This window comes from Tachyglossus aculeatus, chromosome 3, assembly GCF_015852505.1.
Source record: "Tachyglossus aculeatus isolate mTacAcu1 chromosome 3, mTacAcu1.pri, whole genome shotgun sequence".
NCBI lineage: Eukaryota > Metazoa > Chordata > Mammalia > Monotremata > Tachyglossidae > Tachyglossus > Tachyglossus aculeatus.
Genome location: NC_052068.1, coordinates 60,366,697 through 60,385,661, shown reverse-complemented (window position 1 = coordinate 60,385,661; position 18,965 = coordinate 60,366,697). Strand labels below are relative to the sequence as shown.

The 18,965-nt window shown below is 45.9% G+C and overlaps 1 long non-coding RNA gene and 1 other non-coding gene across 2 annotated transcripts in view; one reads left to right on the top strand and one right to left on the bottom strand.

The window, feature by feature from the left end:
• LOC119925909 overlaps positions 1–12,012 on the bottom strand; it is a 38,636-nt gene extending 26,624 nt beyond the window's left edge. Inside the window, exon 1 of the long non-coding RNA XR_005449844.1 lies at positions 11,953–12,012. This is a non-coding gene — a long non-coding RNA (uncharacterized LOC119925909). The remainder of the gene's footprint in view (positions 1–11,952) is intronic.
• A 1,434-nt stretch (positions 12,013–13,446) lies between these two features.
• On the top strand, positions 13,447–13,584 carry LOC119926051. The gene has a single exon (XR_005449967.1). It is a non-coding gene; the product is annotated as a small nucleolar RNA SNORA7 (small nucleolar RNA).
• The last annotated feature ends 5,381 nt before the right edge of the window (positions 13,585–18,965 follow it).

The window sequence follows — 18,965 nt, the reverse complement described above, 5'->3', positions numbered from 1 at the left end:
AGAGAAGCAGTATGGTCTAGTGGATAGAGCACAGGCCTAGGAATCAGAAGGACATAGGTTCTAATCCCGATTCCTTCACGCGTCTGTTGTGTGACCTTAGGCAAGTCATTTCACTTCCCTGTGCCTCAGTTACCTCATCTGTAAAATGGGGATTAAGACTGAGAGCCCCAGGTGGGACAGAGACTGTGTCCAACCTGAGTTGCCTCTATCCATCCCAATACTTAGTACAGTGCCTGGCACAGAATAAACACTTTACAAATATCATAATTATCATTGTTATTGCTAAAGGGTTATTTGGGACTCAAATAAAAATCTGCAAAAGGGGACCAAGTTCTTTAAGACAGGTAATCCTGGTCTTCACTGGCACCTGAACTTCTCCTTATCGATGGCAATATTTCAAGTCTCCCGCCCCCTTCTAGACTGTGAGCCCGCTGTTGGGTAGGGACCGTCTCTATATGTTGCCAACTTGTACTTCCCAAGCGCTTAGTACAGTGCTCTGCACACAGTAAGTGCTCAATAAATACGGTTGAATGAATGAATGAATGATGTTTCATCTCAAGACTCAGAAAACCACTTAATGCCTACAAATTACTATTTGCCAGTGACATCATAACCAAGTGAACCAAGACAAGATGCGTGGTCAGTGGCAAGGAGGCTGTTGTCCCCTGGAGTTGGAAATCATGGCACACTTGACTACCATCTGCTGCCTCCTCGAGAGTTGTGGGTGGAAAATTGGCATCAGTTTCTCATTTCCTGCAAAGTAGGAAATCGCACCTGGAGAGTTTCCAGTCCTCTACCTGTCTCAGCTATGGGAGGGAGAGTCAAGCAGAGGCCTGTCCATTCCATTCCTAGCTTGGCCAGTGGCTAGCAAGTGGAAGGCAATCTGCTACAAGTCAAAACTCACCCAAGCTGGGCAGCATCAGCAAGGGAGAGAGTCGAGGGTAGAAAATCAAGGTTACTGCATCGAAGGAGGCACTTGTCACTGTATTTTTACCAAGGAAACTCTATGGATACATTACCAGAACGATTGCAGATGGAGAGTGGGACGTTCTGGGAGAGATATGTCCGTGGTGTCGCTGTGGGTCGGAAACGACTCGGCGGCATAACAAGACAAGGCCAAGTAATCCAACCTTTAACTAGGCCCCGTTTATCCGTACTACTGAAATAAACACCCTTTCAAGCACGGGCCAATATCACCATATTTTTACCAAGAAAACTCTATGGATACACTACCAGAACGATTGCAGATGGAGAGTGTGTTGTTCTGGTAGAGATACGTCCACGGTGTCACTGTGGGTCTGAAACGACTCGGCGGCATAACAAGACAAGGCTAAGTAATCCAATCTTTAACTAGGCCCCATTTATCCATACTACTGAAATAAATGCCTTTTCAAGCACGGGCCAATCTATAGGTCGCCTTTGGAAGACAGAAGTAGCGAGGCCAAAGGATAGAGCACATTCCTGGGTGTCATCTGTAAAATGGGGATTCAGACTGTGAGCCCTGTATGGGACAGGGACTCTGTCCAACCTGTACAGTGCTCAGACCTAGTGCTTGGCACATAGTAAGTGCTTAACAAGTACCATAATTATTATTATTACCTGGCTATTTCGGGACAACATCTGTATCACCAACAGAGAAACAGTGACTCCCAAGAAGACTCTGAAAAAGAACTGGCATTTCTAAAGGTGATTTAATTCTGATCCATCCCTCCAGAATGAAAGGCTGATTCCTAAGGAGTTACTTTCTTCAGGTGCAGGGACACTGCAGTCATTGAGAAGGTTACTGCACAATATTTTAATCGATCGGTCAATGGTATTTATTGACCTCTTAATAATAATAATAATCATGTCGGTATTTGTTAAGCTCTTACTATGTGCCAGGCACTGTTTTAAGCACTGGGGTGGATTCAAATAAATCGAGTTGGACACAGTCCCTGTCCCACATGGGGCTCACAGTCTCAATCCCCGTTTTACAGAAGAGGTAGCTGAGGCTTGGAGAAGTGAATAGACTTGCCCAAGGTGACAAGTGGTGGAACTGGGATTAGAACCCTTGACCTTCTGATTCCCAGGCTCATGGTCTATCTACTACACCATGCTACTTCTGTAGTTACAGTGCACTTACTGTGTGCAGAGCAGGGTACTCAGTGTTTGAGAGAATATAAAGCAACAGAGTTGGTAGCATGTTCCTGCCTACAAGGAGCTTATAGTCTAAAAGAGGGATATAAACATTAACATAAGTTATGGATACGTACATAACTGCTGCGGGGCTGGAGGAAGGGGGAATATCAAGTGCTTTAGAGGGCACAGATCTGAGCGCATAGGTAAGAAGCAGCAGGGAGAGGGAGCAGGGGAAACGAGGGCTTAGACAGGGAAGAGGAGATGAGATTTTAATAAGGCTTTGAAGGTAAGGAGAGTGGTGGTCTGTCAGATGCATCCTCCACTCCTCTGCCACTAACTTCCTCACTGTGCCTCGTTCTCACCCATCCCACCATCGACCCCCGGCCCATGTCCTCCCCCTGGCCTGGAATGCCCTCCCTCCCCACATCTGCCAAGCTAGCTCTCTTCCTCCCTTCAAAGCCCTACTGAGAGCTCACCTCCTCCAGGAGACCTTCCCAGACTGAGCCCCCTCCTTCCTCTCCCCCTCCCCATCCCCCTGTCCTACCTCCTTCCCCTCCCCACAGCACCTGTATATATGTTTGTACAGATTTATTACTCTATTTTACTTGTACATATTTACTATTCTATTTATTTTGTTAATGATGTGCATCTAGCTTTACGTCTATTTATTCTGATGACTTGACACCTGTTCACATGTTTTGTTTTGTTGTCTTTCTCCCCCTTCTAGACTGTAAGCCCGTTGTTGCATAGGGATCATCTCTATATGTTGCCAACTTGTACCTCCCAAGCGCTTAGTACAGTGCTCTGCACACAGTAAGTGCTCAATAAATACGATTGAATGAGTGAATGAATGAATGTAAGTTCTGAGGGCTGGAGTGAGTACTGAAAGCAGGCTCCCACACTGGTCAGTGGTGGGGAGATTCAGATGGGGGACCAAAGCGGGTCTCCAACATCAACTAACCACACCATCCAACATCATCCTTTTTGCAGGTTCTCCTTCTGGCCTGGAATTCCCTCCTCCTCCACATAAAACAGATCCCTGGCGTCCTAGACTGCAAACTGTTCTAGACCGTCTAGACTAGACTGTCATGACTGCCAAATCTAGATTGTCCTAGGTTTATTCTAGACTGTAAATTCGTTGAGGGCAGGGAATGTATCTGTTTATTGTTATATGGTACTCTCCCAAGCACTTAGTACTGTCCCCTGCACACAGTAAGCACCCAGTGAATACCATTGAATTAATGAATGAATCACTAGCTCTCCCCACCTTCAAAGCCTTATTAAAGGCACATCACCTCCAAGAGGAGTTTCTTCTTGGAGGGAGCAAGTCAGGGTGAGGCAGAAGGGAGTGGGAGAAGAGGAAAAGTGGGGCTTAGTCTGGTGTTTACTGAGGGTTTACTGTGTGCTTGGAACAGTAAAACACAACAGAGTCAGTAGGCACATTCTCTGCCCAAAAGGAGCCGAAGCCTTGGCATGTTCTTTTGACTGGTATCTCGGATTTCCTGCTGTGGTAGTTGGGTTTGGGCTAGGTGGAATGATTGACAGGTAGTTCTGGGGTTCTGAGGGACTAAATTTTAGGTGAGCTGGGGACTGGGTACTGAATTATCAGCAAGCAATTGGTATTGCCAACTAGAAAGTCAGCGGCAGGGTTGGTCAAAAAACAACCTGCTGACTTTCATTAACTGGTTCCTACTTGGCTACTTTTAGTGCACAATATCCTTTAGGTGATTTGTTGGGCACTATCAGCTCTCACTCCCACTATTGTTTCATAACTGTGGTATTCGTTAGGCGCTTATTATGTGCCAAGCACAGAACTAAGAGTTGGGGTAGATACAAGATAATCAGATTCCACGTGGGGCTCACAGGTTAAGTCGTAAGAATAACAGGTATTGAATCCCCATTGTGCAGATTACTGTACTAAGCACTTGGGAGAGCAAAACAGAACAATATAACAGATACATTCCCTGCCTACAACAAGCTTATAGTCTAGAAGGGGAGAGAGACATTATACAAATAAATAAATTACAGATATGTACGTAAATGTAGGACTCGGATGGGGAATGAATAATGGAAACAAGTTAGGGTGATGCAGAGGGGATTGGGAAAAAACAAAGTATTATAATAATAGTGACGGCATTTGCTAAGCACTTACTATGTGCAAAACACTGTTCTAAGCACTGGGGAGGATACAAGGTGATCAGGTTGTCCCACATGGGGCTCACAGTCTTAATCCCCATTTTACAGATGAGGGAACTGAGGCCCAGAGAAGTTAAGTGACTTGCCCAAAGTCACACAGCTAATTGAAGGAGCTGGATTTGAACCCATGACCTCTGACTCCCAAACCCATGATCTTTCCATTGAGCTACGCTGCTTCTTATTAGCTGCATAATGAAATTTCTCCTTTAAAGGCAAGGTCACTTGACATCTCTGAAGTTTCACCTTCTCACACAAAAGAGAACAAAACTGTCTCTAAGCCAGAAGGAAATGGGGGTTAATGATAGTGAGCTCTTTCTAAACAGTCAGTCCACACCTGGCCCCAGGGAGCAGGTATTTATAGCTCCATTTTACAGATGAGGAAACTCAGATAAACAGATTATGAGATTCAGCCACAGAGAATAGCCCAGAGAATTAGCACAATAAAGACCAGAACCCAGGTCAACTGGCTCTCTGCCCTGGAAATGCTAATAATAATAATAATAACAACAACAACAACAACAATAATAATAATAATAATAATAATAATAAAATGTTTGTGAAGTGCTTACAATGAGCCAAGCACCATACTAAGTGCCAGGGTAGCTATGAGATCAACAGGTTGGACAACACCCCTGTCTTTCATGGGGCTCACACAGTCTAAGTATTTTTCCTGGATAGTAGAGTGGGGATACCTACTCCTATCACACAATTGTTCTTCATGGTTCCTCAGGCTCTCGGAGAGGTCTGAGAGAGGCATCAGGTAAAGGACATAAGTTAGAACCCCTATTGGAGTATAAAGAAATAATAATTGTAACTGATAATATAATTAATTCATTCATATTTATTGAGAACATACTGTGTGCAGAGCACTGTATTAAGTGCTTGGGAGAGTAGTATACAACAATAAACAGACATATTCTCTGTCCACAGTGAGTTTACAGTCTAAGGTGGGGGAGATAATAATAATAATGTTGGTATTTATTAAGCGTTTACTATGTGCAAAGCACTGTTCTAAGCGCTGGGGGGAACACAAGGAGATGAGGTTGTCCCACGTGGGGCTCACAGTCTTAATCCCCATTTTACAGACGAGGGAACTGAGGCACAGAGAAGTGAAGTGACTTGCCCAAGGTCACACAGCAGACATGTGGGGGAGGTGGGATAGACATTAATATAAAACAAATAAATTACAGATATGTACATAAGTGCTGTGGGGCTGGGTGGGGGGAAGCACATAGGGAGCAAGTCAGGGCAACGCAGAAGGCAGTGGGAGAAGATGAAATGTGAGCCCACTGTTGGGTAGGGACTGTCTCTATTTGTTGCCAACTTGTACTTCCCAAGCGCTTAGTACAGTGCTTTGCACACAGTAAGCGCTCAATAAATACGATTGATGATGAAAGGTGGGCTTAGTCAAGGAAGACCTCTTGGAGGAGATGTGCCCTCAGTAAGGGTTTGAAGAGGGAGAAAGTAATTGTCGGATTTAAGGAGAGAGGGCATTCCAGGCCAGAGGCAGGATGTGGGCCGGTGGTGAGATAGATGAGACTGAGGCACAGTGGGAAGGTTAGTGCTACAGGTGTGAAGTGTGCCGGCTGGGTTGGAGTAGGAAAGTAGCAAAGTGATGTAGGAGGGGGCAAGGTGCCTGAGTGCTTCGAAGCCAGTGGTGTTCATTTGCTGTGGAGGTGGATAGGCAAACACTGGAGTTTTTTGAGGCGGGGGGTGATATGTCCTGAATGTTTTTGTAGAGAAATGATCTGGGCAGCAGTGTGAAGCATATTATATATTCAATCATTCATTCATTCATTTAATTGTATTTATTGAGCGCTTACTGTGTGCAGAACACTGTACTAAGCACTTGGGAATGATCTTGATAAGAATAATTGTGGTGTTAAGCACTTACTGTGTGTCAAGCACCATGCAAAGTGTCGGAGTAGACACAGTCCCAGGTTGGACACAGTCCCTGTCCCACATGGAGCTTTTCATCCATTCACTCATTCATTCATTCAATCGTATTTATTGAGCGCTTACTGTGTGCAGAACACTGTACTAAGCGCTTGGGAATGATCTTGGTAATAATAATTATGTTGTTTGTTAAGCACTTACTGTGTGCCAAGCACCATGCAAAGTGTCGGAGTAGACACAGTCCCAGGTTGGACACAGTCCCTGTCCCACATGGAGCTTTTCATCCACTCACTCATTCATTCATTCAATTGTATTTATTGAGCGCTCACTGTGTGCAGAGCACTGTACTAAGTGCTTGGGAATGATCTTGATAATAATAATTGTGTTATTTGTTAGGCACTTCCTGTGTGTCAAGCACCATGCAAAGTGCCAGAGTAGACACAGTCTCAGGTTGGACACAGTCCCTGTCCCACATGGAGCTTTTCATCCATTCACTCATTCATTCATTCAATCGTATTTATCGAGCGCTTACTGTGTGCAGAGCACTGTATTAAGCGCTTGGGAATGATCTTGATAATAATAATTGTGTTGTTTGTTAAGCACTTGCTGTGTGTCAAGCACTATGCAAATTGCCAGAGTAGACACAGTCCCAGGTTGGACACAGTCCCTGTCCCACATGGAGCTTTTCATCCATTGACTCATTCATTCATTCAATCGTAATTATTGAGCGCTTACTGTGTGCAGAGCACTGGACTAAGCACTTGGGAAGTGCGAATCGGCAACATATAGAGACGGTACCTACCCAACAACGGGCTCAGAGTCTAGAAGGGGGAGACAGACAAAAAAACAAAACAAGTAGACAGGTGACAATGCCATCAGAATAAAATTATAGCTATATACACATCATTAATAAAATAGAGTAATAAATACGTACAAGTAAACACAAGTGCCGTGGGGAGGGGAAGGAAGTAGGGTAGAGGGAGGGACCCCAGCGCTTAGTACAGTGCCTGGCACAGAGTTATCCCCATTTTACAGATGAGGAAACTGAGGCCCAGAGATGTTAAGTGACTGACAAAATCAGGCAGGCAAGTAGCAGAACTGGGGTTAGAAGCCCAGTCCTCTGATTCTTGTGTTCTTCCTTTTAGCCATCCTGACCTGAAATGCATGCAGAGTGGAAATGCTGACAGGAAAAATGCAAAACCCTTGGGGAAGACCTAATGCAGAACCCCCAAGGGGAGTGAAATGGGAGAGTTCACACCTAGAACCCAGATCTTAGCCCTGACCGAGAGACAGAAAGCCAAAAGGAAACATTCAGGGCCTTTGGAAGAACCCCCGGAGGTTTGCCAACTTGTACTTCCCAAGCGCTTAGTACAGTGCTCTGCACACAGTAAGCACTCAATAAATACGATTGATTGACTCTAGGAGAGATGTGGGGCAATCAATCAATCGATTGAGCACTTAATATGTGCAGATCACTGTACTAAGCACGTGGGAGAGTACAATACAACAGAGTTAGTGGACACATTCCCTGTCAATCAATCAATCAATCGTATTTATTGAGCGCTTACTGTGTGCAGAGCACTGTCCATAATTAGCTCAGTCTAGAGGACAAACGGACAACCGAGGGAGACCTCCATTTGGAGATTCCCCCTTCCCGCCCCTATCAGAGCAAAAAAAAACAAGACTGCAAAACTGGAAGAGAATTCCTATAGAGGAAACTGGCAGAACTCAGGGATCAGGAGCAAACATCAGAAAACCACGCTTTTTCGCAGTGCGGTGAAATGTCAGTTTTCAGACCCAGTCCCGTGTCTACTTGTTTCGTGTTGTTGTCTGTCTCTCCCTTCTAGACTGTGAGCCCATTGTTGGGTAGGGATTGTCTCTGTCTGTTGCCGAATTGAACTTTCCAAGCGCTTAGTACGGTGCCCTGCACACAGTAAGTGCTCAATAAATACGATTGAATGAATGAATAACCCGAACTCTCTGAGTTTTGTGGGGATGGGGGTTGTAAGAGAGAAGGCAGGTTAGGAGGCCGGGGTCAGAGAGTGGGGTTCCAGCTTGTTGGAGATAGAATGGCACAACTGATAGAGGATGATGAGGTTCCATTCATTCCACTCAATCGTATTTATTGAGCGCTTACTGTGTGCAGAGCACTGTACTAAGCGCTTGGGAAGTACAAGTTGGCAACATCTAGAGACGGGGCCTACCCAACAGCGGGCTCACAGTCTAGAAGGGGGAGACAGACGACAAAACAAAACATATAAACCAAATAAAATAGAATAAATATGTACAAGTAAATTCAATCATTCATTGTCACATTTATTGAGCGCTTACTGTGCGCAGAGCACTGCACTAAGCGCTTGGGAAGTACAAGTTGGCAACATCTAGAGACGGTCCCTACCCAACAGTTGAGTGCGTATCCAAGTTGGTGAGTGGGCGAGGTGGGGTGGAGCGGAAGGTCTGCAGAAATGATGAGAGACAGGAAGAAGGTGCCCCTCCACGCCAATGTTGAAATTCTTGAGGATCAGGAGAAGAGAGGAAGAAGAGAGAAGGGAGAGGAGAAAGTTCATTCATTCTTTCATTCATTCAATCGTATTTATTAAGTGCTTACTGTGTGCAAAGCACTGTACTAAGCGCTTGGGAAAGTATGATACAACAATAATCAGTGACACTCCTTGCCCACAATGAGCTCACAGTCTACAGGGGGGGAGACAGACGTCAATACGGATAAATAAAATTTTTTATTTATAATTATTGGCTTAGAGGCATGAGCCCAGGCTTGGGAGTCAGAGGACGTGGTTTCTAATCCCGGCTCTGCCACTTGTCAGCTGTGTGACTTTGGGCAAGTCACTTGACTTCTCTGTGCCTCAGTTACCTCATCTGCAAAATGGGGATTAAGACTGTGAGCCCCACTTGGGACAACCTGATAAACTTGTATCTCCCCCAGTGCTTAGAATAGTGCTTGGTGCATAGTAAGCGCTTAGCAAATACCATTGTTCTCATTATTATTATTGCTGTTATATTATTATAATGATATTATATATTATGTAATTACTTATTCATTTATAAAATAAGTACTGTGGGGTTGGGATGGGGGGAAGGACAATGAGAGCAGGTCAGGGCAATGTAGAAGGGCATGGGAGATGGGAAAAGTGGTGTTTAGTCTGGGAGGGCCTCTTGGAGGAGATGTGCCTTGTGTGGCTCAGTGGAAAGAGCCTGGGCTTTGGAGTCAGAGGTCACGGGTTCAAATCCCGGCTCTGCCAAGTGTCAGCTATGTGACTTTGGGCAAGTCATTTAACTTCTCTGGACCTCAGTTCCCTCATCTGTAAAATCGGGATGAAGACTGTGAGCCCCCCGTGGGACAACCAGATCACCTTGTAACCTCCCCAGCGCTTAGAACAGTGCTTTGCACATAGTAAGTGCTTAATAAATGTCATTTAAAAAAATAAGGCTTTGAAGAGGGGGAGAGTAGTCCAAATCACTCATATAATTGAAGGTGTAAACAGGGGGGAGGTGGTTGACAGTAATAATAACAACTGTGGTATCTGTTTAGAGCTCACTATGTGCCAAGCACTGGGGTAGATAACAAAATAATTGGGTCTGTCACAGTCCCTGACCGACATGGGGCTCAGAGTCCAACCAAGTAATTGTGTGATATTGATAGGTAGTGTGGCCTAGTGGCAAGAGCACGGGCTTTAGAGTCAGATGATCTGGGTTCTAATCCAGCTCTGCCACTTGTTTGCTGTGTGACCTTGGGCAAGTCACTTAATTTATCTGTGCCTCTGCTACCTCATCTGTAAAATGGGGATTAAGACTGTAAGTCTCAAGCACTTAATACAGTGCTCTGCACACAGTAAGCACTCAATAAATATGATTGAATGAATGAATGTGGTATGACCTGATTAATGATAATGATGGCTTTTATTAAGTGATTACTATGTGCCAAGCACTGTTCTAAGCACTGGGGTAGATACAAGGTAATGAGGTTGTCCCACTGGGGGCTCACAGCCTTAATTCCCATTTTATAGGTGAGGTAGCTGAGGCATAGAGAAGTTAAGTGACCTGCCCAAAGTCACACAGCTAATCAGTGGTGGAGCTTGGATTAAAACCCACGACCTCTGACTCCCGAGCCCATGCTCTTTCCACTAAGCCACGCTGCTTGAAATGATTCCCCTTGGAGAGCTCTCCCCTTCCCATTTTTCCTCACTGTTCTGCTGCACCCCAACCTGCACACTTCACTTCTCTAATAATAATAATAATAATAATGGCATTTATTAAGCGCTTACTATGTGCAAAGCACTGTTCTAAGCGCTGGGGAGGTTACAAGGTGATCAGGTTGTCCCACGGGGGGCTCACCGTCTTAATCCCCATTTTACAGATGAGGTAACTGAGGCACAGAGAAGTTAAGTGATTTGCCCAAGGTCACACAGCTGACAATTGGCGGAGCCAGGATTTGAACCCCTGACCTCTGACTCCAAAGCCCGGGCTCTTTCCACTGAGCCACGCTGTTCGATCTCTCCTGTCTCACTGCCAACCCCCTCCCCAAGCTCTCCCCTCCCCTCGTACTCTCCCCACCTTCAAAGCCTTATTAAAAGCCCAACTCCTCCGAGAGGCGTCCCCCAAATAAGCCCTCATTTCCTCTACTCCCTCTACCTCCCGCATCATCCTTGCACTTGGATCCTTTTAAAACACTTGACATTCACCCCATCCCCACTGGCAGAGGAAACTGGTAATTTTTTCAGAGCTTTAATCTCCATTTTACAGGGACTAACATCAAAAAAACAAGTTTTTTGCAGTGCGGCGAAATGTCATTTATTTGGGGATATGGGTAGGAGATCGGGGAGAGGATGGTGTGAGGGATGGAGATGGGTTGGGTGCAAGTTGATGGGGTACCTTGCTGGGAATTAATGGTTTAGGGAGGAGCCCAGTACAGTGCTCTGCACTTGGTAGACATTAGATTCGCTTCAGTTCTCTACCGATAGAAGACAACTAGTACGTATTTCCCCGCTGGAGAGGATCATGTTCCCTTCCCCCTGTCCTTTGTGTGTGTGCTTGTGTGTGTGTGTAGGGGGGTGTTGTATGTGTGTGTTCATATACATGCATTTATTTCTGTGTGTGTGTGTGTGTGTGTGTGTGTGTGAGTGAGTGAGTGAGAGAGAGAGAGAGAGAGAGAGAGAGAGAGAGAGAGAGATGTTGAGTCCAGAAGCAGTGTGGCTTAGTGGAAAGAGCAGGGGCTTGGAAATCAGAGGACCTGGGTTCTAATCCCGGCTCCACCACTTGTCTGCTCTGTGACCTTGGGTAAGCCACTTCACTTCTCTGGGCCCCAGTTCCCTCATCTGTAAAATGGGGATTAAAACTGGGCTCCCCACATGGGACAACCTGATTATCCTGTATCTACCTCAGCGCTTAGAACAGTGCTTGACAGATAGTAAGCGCTTAACAAATACCATTATTATTATTAATAATAATAATAAGTGAGCCCCCCGTGGTACAACCTGATCACCTTGTAACCTCCCCAGCACTTAGAACAGTACTATGCACATAGTAAGCGCTTAATAAATGCCATCCTTACTATTATTATTAATTGGCAGAGCTGGGATTTGAACCCATGACCTCTGACTCCAAAGCCCGGGCTATTACTATTGTTATTGTTATTATTTTTATCCACCAACCTTAAATGCATCCGGGGGGCTTCTCGAGGAAGTCCCTTTCAGAGTGGAAAAGGAGAGGAAAGCAGGACTTTACCTGTTGCTGAGTCTCGGATGGAGATCGGAAGTTTCTTTTCTATCTTCTCTGTTGCTCCGGAACTCTTTCCAGGCGAAGACGGTTTGCCCTTCTCCGAGATGCCAATGTGTCTGGGCTGGCTGCCCATTTCTGCCTCCTCCTATTTTTCGGCTGGGTGTAGATCACCGTTTCCATCCTCTCTTTCTCTTGCTCCCTTGCACTGGCTCTGGTCTTTGCCTCCCTGCTTCCCCTCGTCTGTCTCGATCACAGTGGCCCAGCTGACTTCGGACTTTATCCCTACTCAGGGTGGACCCTAGCCAAACTCTCTCGCTTACTTGGCTTCTCCTCCTGCCCTTTATCCCGAACACAGTGCCTCATTCTGTTGCCCTGATGTGTGACCTTGGGCAAGTCACTTCATTTCTCGTGCCTCAGTTACCTCATCTGCGTAACGGGGATTAAGATTGTGAGGCCCATTCTGAGCCCCGGGTACTCTGTTATTTTGGGTTTTTTAAATGATATTTGCTAAGCGCTTGCTATGTGTTAGGCATTGTATTTAGCTCTGGGATAGATACAAGTTAAGTCAGACACAGTTCCTGTCCCTTATGGGGCTCACACTCTTAATCCCCATTCTACAGATGAGGTGACTGAGGCATGGAGAACTAAAGTGACTTGCCCAAGGTCACCCAGAAGACAAGTGATGGAGCCAGTATTAGAACCCAGGTCCTTCTGACTCCCATTCATTCATTCATTCATATTTATTGAGCACTTACTGTGTGCAGAGCACTGTACTAAGTGCTTGGGAAGTACAAGTTGGCAACTTATAGAGACAGTCCCTACACAACCACAAGGCCAAGCGGCCTGAGATAGATGGATGAATAGTCATTAAAAATGCACATTTGTCACATCATCTTGAAAGATTTCACCCGAAAACCTTTCAAAGTGCAAAATGTGCCAGTCTGTCAAAGTATCCTCCAAGAATATGCAGCCTTCCTTTGCTCTCCAAACTATGGTTTTCTCTTTGGCATTGATCTGATCAGCCCTTTCCCCAACTTTGTCCTCCTTTGTCCCCCAAAAAACTACTGAGAAGCAGCGCTGCTCAGTGGAAAGAGCGTGGGCTTTGGAGTCAGAGGTCATGGGTTCAAATCCCAGCTCCGCCAATTGTCAGCTGTGTGACTTTGGGCAAGTCACTTCACTTCTCTGGGCCTCAGTTCCCTCATCTGTAAAATGGGGATTAAGACTGTGAGTCCTCTGTGGCACAACCTGATCACCTTGCAACCTCCCCAGTGCTTAGAATAGTGCTTTGCACATAGCAAGTGATTAATAAATGCCATTATTATTATTATTATTACTCTCTTTACCCACCACTCTCCCCTGCCACTTTGTGCTCCTCCTAAGTAAACCTTCTCACTTTTTTTTTAATGGTATTTGCCAAGTGCTTACTACGTGTCGGGCACCGTACTAGGCACTGGGGTAGATAGCAAGGTAATCAGAAAATAGAAAAAGTAAGAGTTCATCCACCTCTCAGGGTCACACCTGGAGAGTTTCCAGTCCTCTACCAGCCTTGGCTATGAGAGGGAGAGTCAAGCAGAGGCCTACCCGTTCCATTCCTAGCTTGGGCAGTGGCTAGCGAGTGGCAGGCAATCCGCTACAAGTTAAAACTCACCTGTGCTGAGCAGCAGCAGCATAGCAGAGAGTCGAGGGTGGAGACTAAAGTTGAGTGCGTGGAAGGAGGCAATGGTAAACCACTTCTGCATTTTTACCAAGAAAATTCTCTGGATCCACTACCAGCATGATTGCAGATGGAGGTGGGGCGTTCTGGGAGAGATGTGTCCATGGCGTTGCTATGTGTCGGACACGACTCGACAGCATAAGGCAACATAAGCATAATTCCCCGGGCCTGGAATGCCCTCCCTCCGCCCATCCGCCAAGCTAGCTCTCTTCCTCCCTTCAAGGCCCTACTGAGAGCTCACCTCCTCCAGGAGGCCTTCCCAGACTGAGCCCCTTCCTTCCTCTCTCCCTCGTCCCCCTCTCCATCCCCCCCATATTACCTCCTTCCCTTCCCCACAGCACCTGTATATATGTATATATGTTTGTACATACTTATTACTCTATTTATTTATTTATTTTACTTGTACATATCTATTCTATTTATTTTATTTTGGTAGTATGTTTGGTTTTGTTCTCTGTCTCCCCCTTTTAGACTGTGAGCCCACTGTTGGGTAGGGACTGTCTCTATATGTTGCCAATTTGTACTTCCCAAGCGCTTAGTACAGTGCTCTGCACACAGTAAGCGCTCAATAAATGCGATTGATGATGATGAACAACAAGAGTTCATCAGGGTGCCGTAGCACATTTGGATCTTATCATTACTTATTGAGTGCCTAGCACGTGCAGGGCACTGAACTGACTGCATACAGCCATACAGACGCTCAATACAGAGATCTGAATACTGTGTAGACCCGAAACAGATCTTTGTAAACAGTCAACATCCATTACAGCTCCTTGAAAAGAGTAGCTGCCCTACTCTCTGTGTACCCAAGTAGGGGCTTAATAAATGCTGTTGTTATTGATGATGATGCCATTTGTCTGAATTGGGTCAGAGCGTCATTCTTAAACCTTTTAAGACTTGATCGAAGCCTTCATCCCCTATTAAATAGCACTGTTCTATCCTTTATCTTAACCTAAGCGGTATGTTTATAGCTGATTTCCAAATGGGTTTTTTATAAAGAACCTCATTAGTTTGCTCTACATTACTTCCCTATTTCCCATTATTTCTAACTACTAATAAATCTGGTAAATTAAAAAAAAAAGCCTCTTTCTTGAGGCTGATTCATTTGGGGATGATTTACAACTAGAGTTGGATAATAGGGTTCATCCCCATGGAGACGATCGAGATTTCGCAAACACACACGGGGTGACGTCGCTTGATAAAGAGCTAAAAGAGTAGGAGAAGATTTTCATTTAAACGGAGCTATCTTGACAATCGCCCGTTCTGAGGAAGGAAATGAAAAATACATATCTATTAAATAGACGGGTGGATGAAAGTTTGACCATTTGATTGTGGAAGGCTTAGGTATTCACTGACTCTATGAGACACCCATTGGGTTGCTTTGGCTTGGAGTCCGTATTTACTTCCATTTTAGGCAAAGGAAACATTTAAATCATTATAAGTAGTGCTTCTTGGATTATTATTATCATGGTATTTGTTAAGTGCCTTCTATGTGCCAGGCAATGTACTAAACGTTGGAGTGGAAATGAGAAAATAGGGTTGGACACAGGCCCCGTCCCACATAGGGCTCACAGGCTCAATCTCCATTTTAGAGATGAGGTAACTGAGGCAGAGAGAAGTGAAGTGACTTGCCAAGGTCACCCAGCAGACAAGTGGCAAGGCCGGGATTAGAACCCATGACCTTCTGACTTCCACGCCCATGCTCTGTCCACTACGCCATGCTGCTTCTCTATCTAAAGATATCTGTCATAAGTAAATGCCGATTTACATATGCCATTTATTGAGCACTTATTGGACGTAGAGCACTATATTCTATTATTGTTAATATATAAAATATATAGTATATATAATTAATATATAATATATATTGATATACATAATTATAATATTATATATTATATTGCATTGCCAAGACCCGCCCTTTCCTCTCCATCCATACCGCTACCCTGCTCATTCAAGCTCTCATCCTATCCCGTTTGGACTACTGCATCAGCCTTCTCTCTGATCTCCCATCCTCGTGTCTCTCCCCACTTCAGTCCATACTTCATGCTGCTGCCTGGATTATCTTTGTCCAGAAACGCTCTGGGCACATTACTCCCCTCCTCAAAAATCTCCAGTGGCTCCCAATCAATCTGCACATCAGGCAGAAACTCCTCACCCTGGGCTTCAAGGCTGTCCATCACCTCGCCCCCTCCTACCTCACCTCCCTACTCTCCTTCTCCAGCCCAGCCCGCACCCTCCGCTCCTTCGCCGCTAATCTCCTCAGCGTACCTCATTCTCACCTGTCCCGCCGTCGACCCCCGGCCCACGTCATCCCCCGGGCCTGGAATGCCCTCATCATCAATCGTATTTATTGAGCGCTTACTATGTGCAGAGCACTGTACTAAGCACTTGGGAAGTACAAATTGGCAACATATAGAGACAGTCCCTACCCAACAGTGGGCTCACAGTCTAAAAGGGGGAGACAGAGAACAAAACCAAACATCAATCAATCAATCAATCAATCGTATTTATTGAGCGCTTACTATGTGCAGAGCACTGTACTAAGCGCTTGGGAAGTACAAATTGGCATCACATAGAGACAGTCCCTACCCAACAGTGGGCTCACAGTCTAAAAGGGGGAGACAGAGAACAAAACCAAACATACCAACAAAATAAAATAAGTAGGATAGAAATGTACAAGTAAAATAAATAGAGTAATAAATATGTACAACCATATATACATATATACAGGTGCTGTGGGGAAGGGAAGGAGGTAAGACGGGGGGATGGAGAGGGGGACGAGGGGGAGAGGAAAGAAGGGGCTCAGTCTGGGAAGGCCTCCTGGAGGAGGTGAGCTCTCAGCAGGGCCTTGAAGGGAGGAAGAGAGCTAGCTTGGCGGATGGGCAGAGGGAGGGCATTCCAGGCCCGGGGGATGACGTGGGCCGGGGGTCGATGGCGGGACAGGCGAGAGCGAGGTACAGTGAGGAGATTAGTGGTGGAGGAGTGGAGGGTGCGGGCTGGGCAGTAGAAGGAGAGAAGGGAGGTGAGGTAGGAGGGGGCGAGGTGATGGACAGCCTTGAAGCCCAGGGTGAGGAGTTTCTGCCTGATGCGCAGATTGATTGGTAGCCACTGGAGATTTTTGAGGAGGGGAGTGATATGCCCAGAGCATTTCTGGACAAAGATAATCCAGGCAGCAGTATGAAGTATGGATTGAAGTGGAGAGAGACACGAGGATGGGAGATCAGAGAGAAGGCTGATGCAGTAGTCCAGACGGGATAGGATGAGAGCTTGAATGAGCAGGGTAGCGGTATGGATGGAGAGGAAAGGGTGGATCTTGGCAATGTTGCGGAGCTGAGACCGGCAGGTTTTGGTGACGGCTTGGATGTGAGGGGTGAATGAGAGAGCGGAGTCGAGGATGACACCAAGGTTGCGGGCTTGTGAGACGGGAAGGATGGTAGTGCCGTCAACAGAGATGGGAAAGTCAGGAAGAGGGCAAGGTTTGGGAGGGAAGACAAGGAGTTCAGTCTTCGACATGTTGAGCTTTAGGTGGCGGGCAGACATCCAAATGGAGATGTCCTGAAGGCAGGAGGAGATGCGAGCCTGGAGAGAGGGGGAGAGAGCAGGGGCAGAGATGTAGATCTGGGTGTCATCAGTGTAGAGATGATAGTCGAAGCCGTGGGAGCAAATGAGGTCACCAAGGGAGTGCGTGTAGATCGAGAACAGAAGGGGACCAAGCACTGAACCTTGGGGAACCCCCACAGTGAGAGAATGGGAGGGGGAGGAGGAGCCTGCAAAAGAGACTGAGAAAGAACGACCGGAGAGGTAAGAGGAGAACCAGGAGAGGATGGAGTCTGTGAAGCCATGGTCAGACAGCGTGTTGAGGAGAAGGGGGTGGTCCACAGTGTCAAAGGCAGCTGAGAGGTCGAGGAGGATTAGGACAGAGTAGGCAGATGGCAGAGCCCTCCCTCTGCCCATCCGCCAAGCTAGCTCTCTTCCTCCCTTCAAGGCCCTACTGAGAGCTCACCTCCTCCAGGAGGCCTTCCCAGACTGAGCCCCTTCCTTCCTCTCCCCCTCGTCCCCCTCTCCATCCCCCATCTTGCCTCCTTCCCTTCCCCACAGCACCTGTCTATAGGTATATATGTTTGTACAAATTTATTACTCTATTTATTTATTTATTTTACTTGTACATATCTATTCTATTTATTTTATTTTATTTTGTATGTTTGGTTTTGTCTCCCCCTTTTAGACTGTGAGCCCACTGTTGGGTAGGGACTGTCTCTATATGTTGCCAATTTGTACTTCCCAAGCGCTTAGTACAGTGCTCTGCACACAGTAAGCGCTCAATAAATACGATTGATGATGATGATGATATTATGTGCTTGGGAGAGTACACATGGAAAAAGAACAGGGCTGGAAACTAGGAGACATGAGTTCTATTATTATTATTAATAATCATGGTACTTAATAATAATAATGATGGTATTTGTTAAGTGCTTACTATGTGCAAAACACTGTTCTAAGCGCTGGGGAGGTTACAAGGTGATCAGGTTGTCCCACAGGGGGCTCACAGTTTTAATCCCCATTTTCCAGATGAGGGAACTGAGGCACAAAGAAGTTAAGTTACTTGCCCAAAGTCACCCAGCTGACAGTTGGCTCCTCTCACTGTGCCTTGATCAATCAATCAATCGTATTTATTGAGTGCTTACTGTGTGCAGAGCACTGTACTAAGCACTTGAATCTTGATCTTGCCTTGCCTTGATCTTACCTGTCTTGCCACTGACCCCTCACCCCCATTTTGCCTCTGGTCTGGAACACGCTCCCTCTTCACATCTGACAGACAATGACTCTCCTCCACTTCAAAGCCTTATTGAAGGCCCATCTCCTCCAAGAGGCCACCCCAGACTAAGCCCCATCTTTCCTCATCTCCCACCTCTTTCTGCATCATCCTGACTTGCTCCCTTTGCTCTTCCCCCATCCCAGCTCCACACACCTGGAATTTATTTGTTTGTATTGATGTCTGTCTCCCATCTAGACCGTAATCTCATTGTGGGCATGGAATGAGTCTGTTTATTGTTGTATTGTGCTCTCCCAAATGCTTGGTACAGCACTCTGCCCACATTAAGCGCTCAGTAAATATGACTGAAAGAATGATCATGGAGTCAGAAGAGATGGATTCATGGTTCAGCTTGTTCCTAGTTTGTTTGGTGACCTTGGGCAACTCATAACAGCTCTCTGGGTCTCTTGGACTCCCCCCACATTCTGGGGCTGTTGTGAGGGTCAATTTAGATAAATAACATGAAAGCGCTTTGGGAAAATAAAAGCT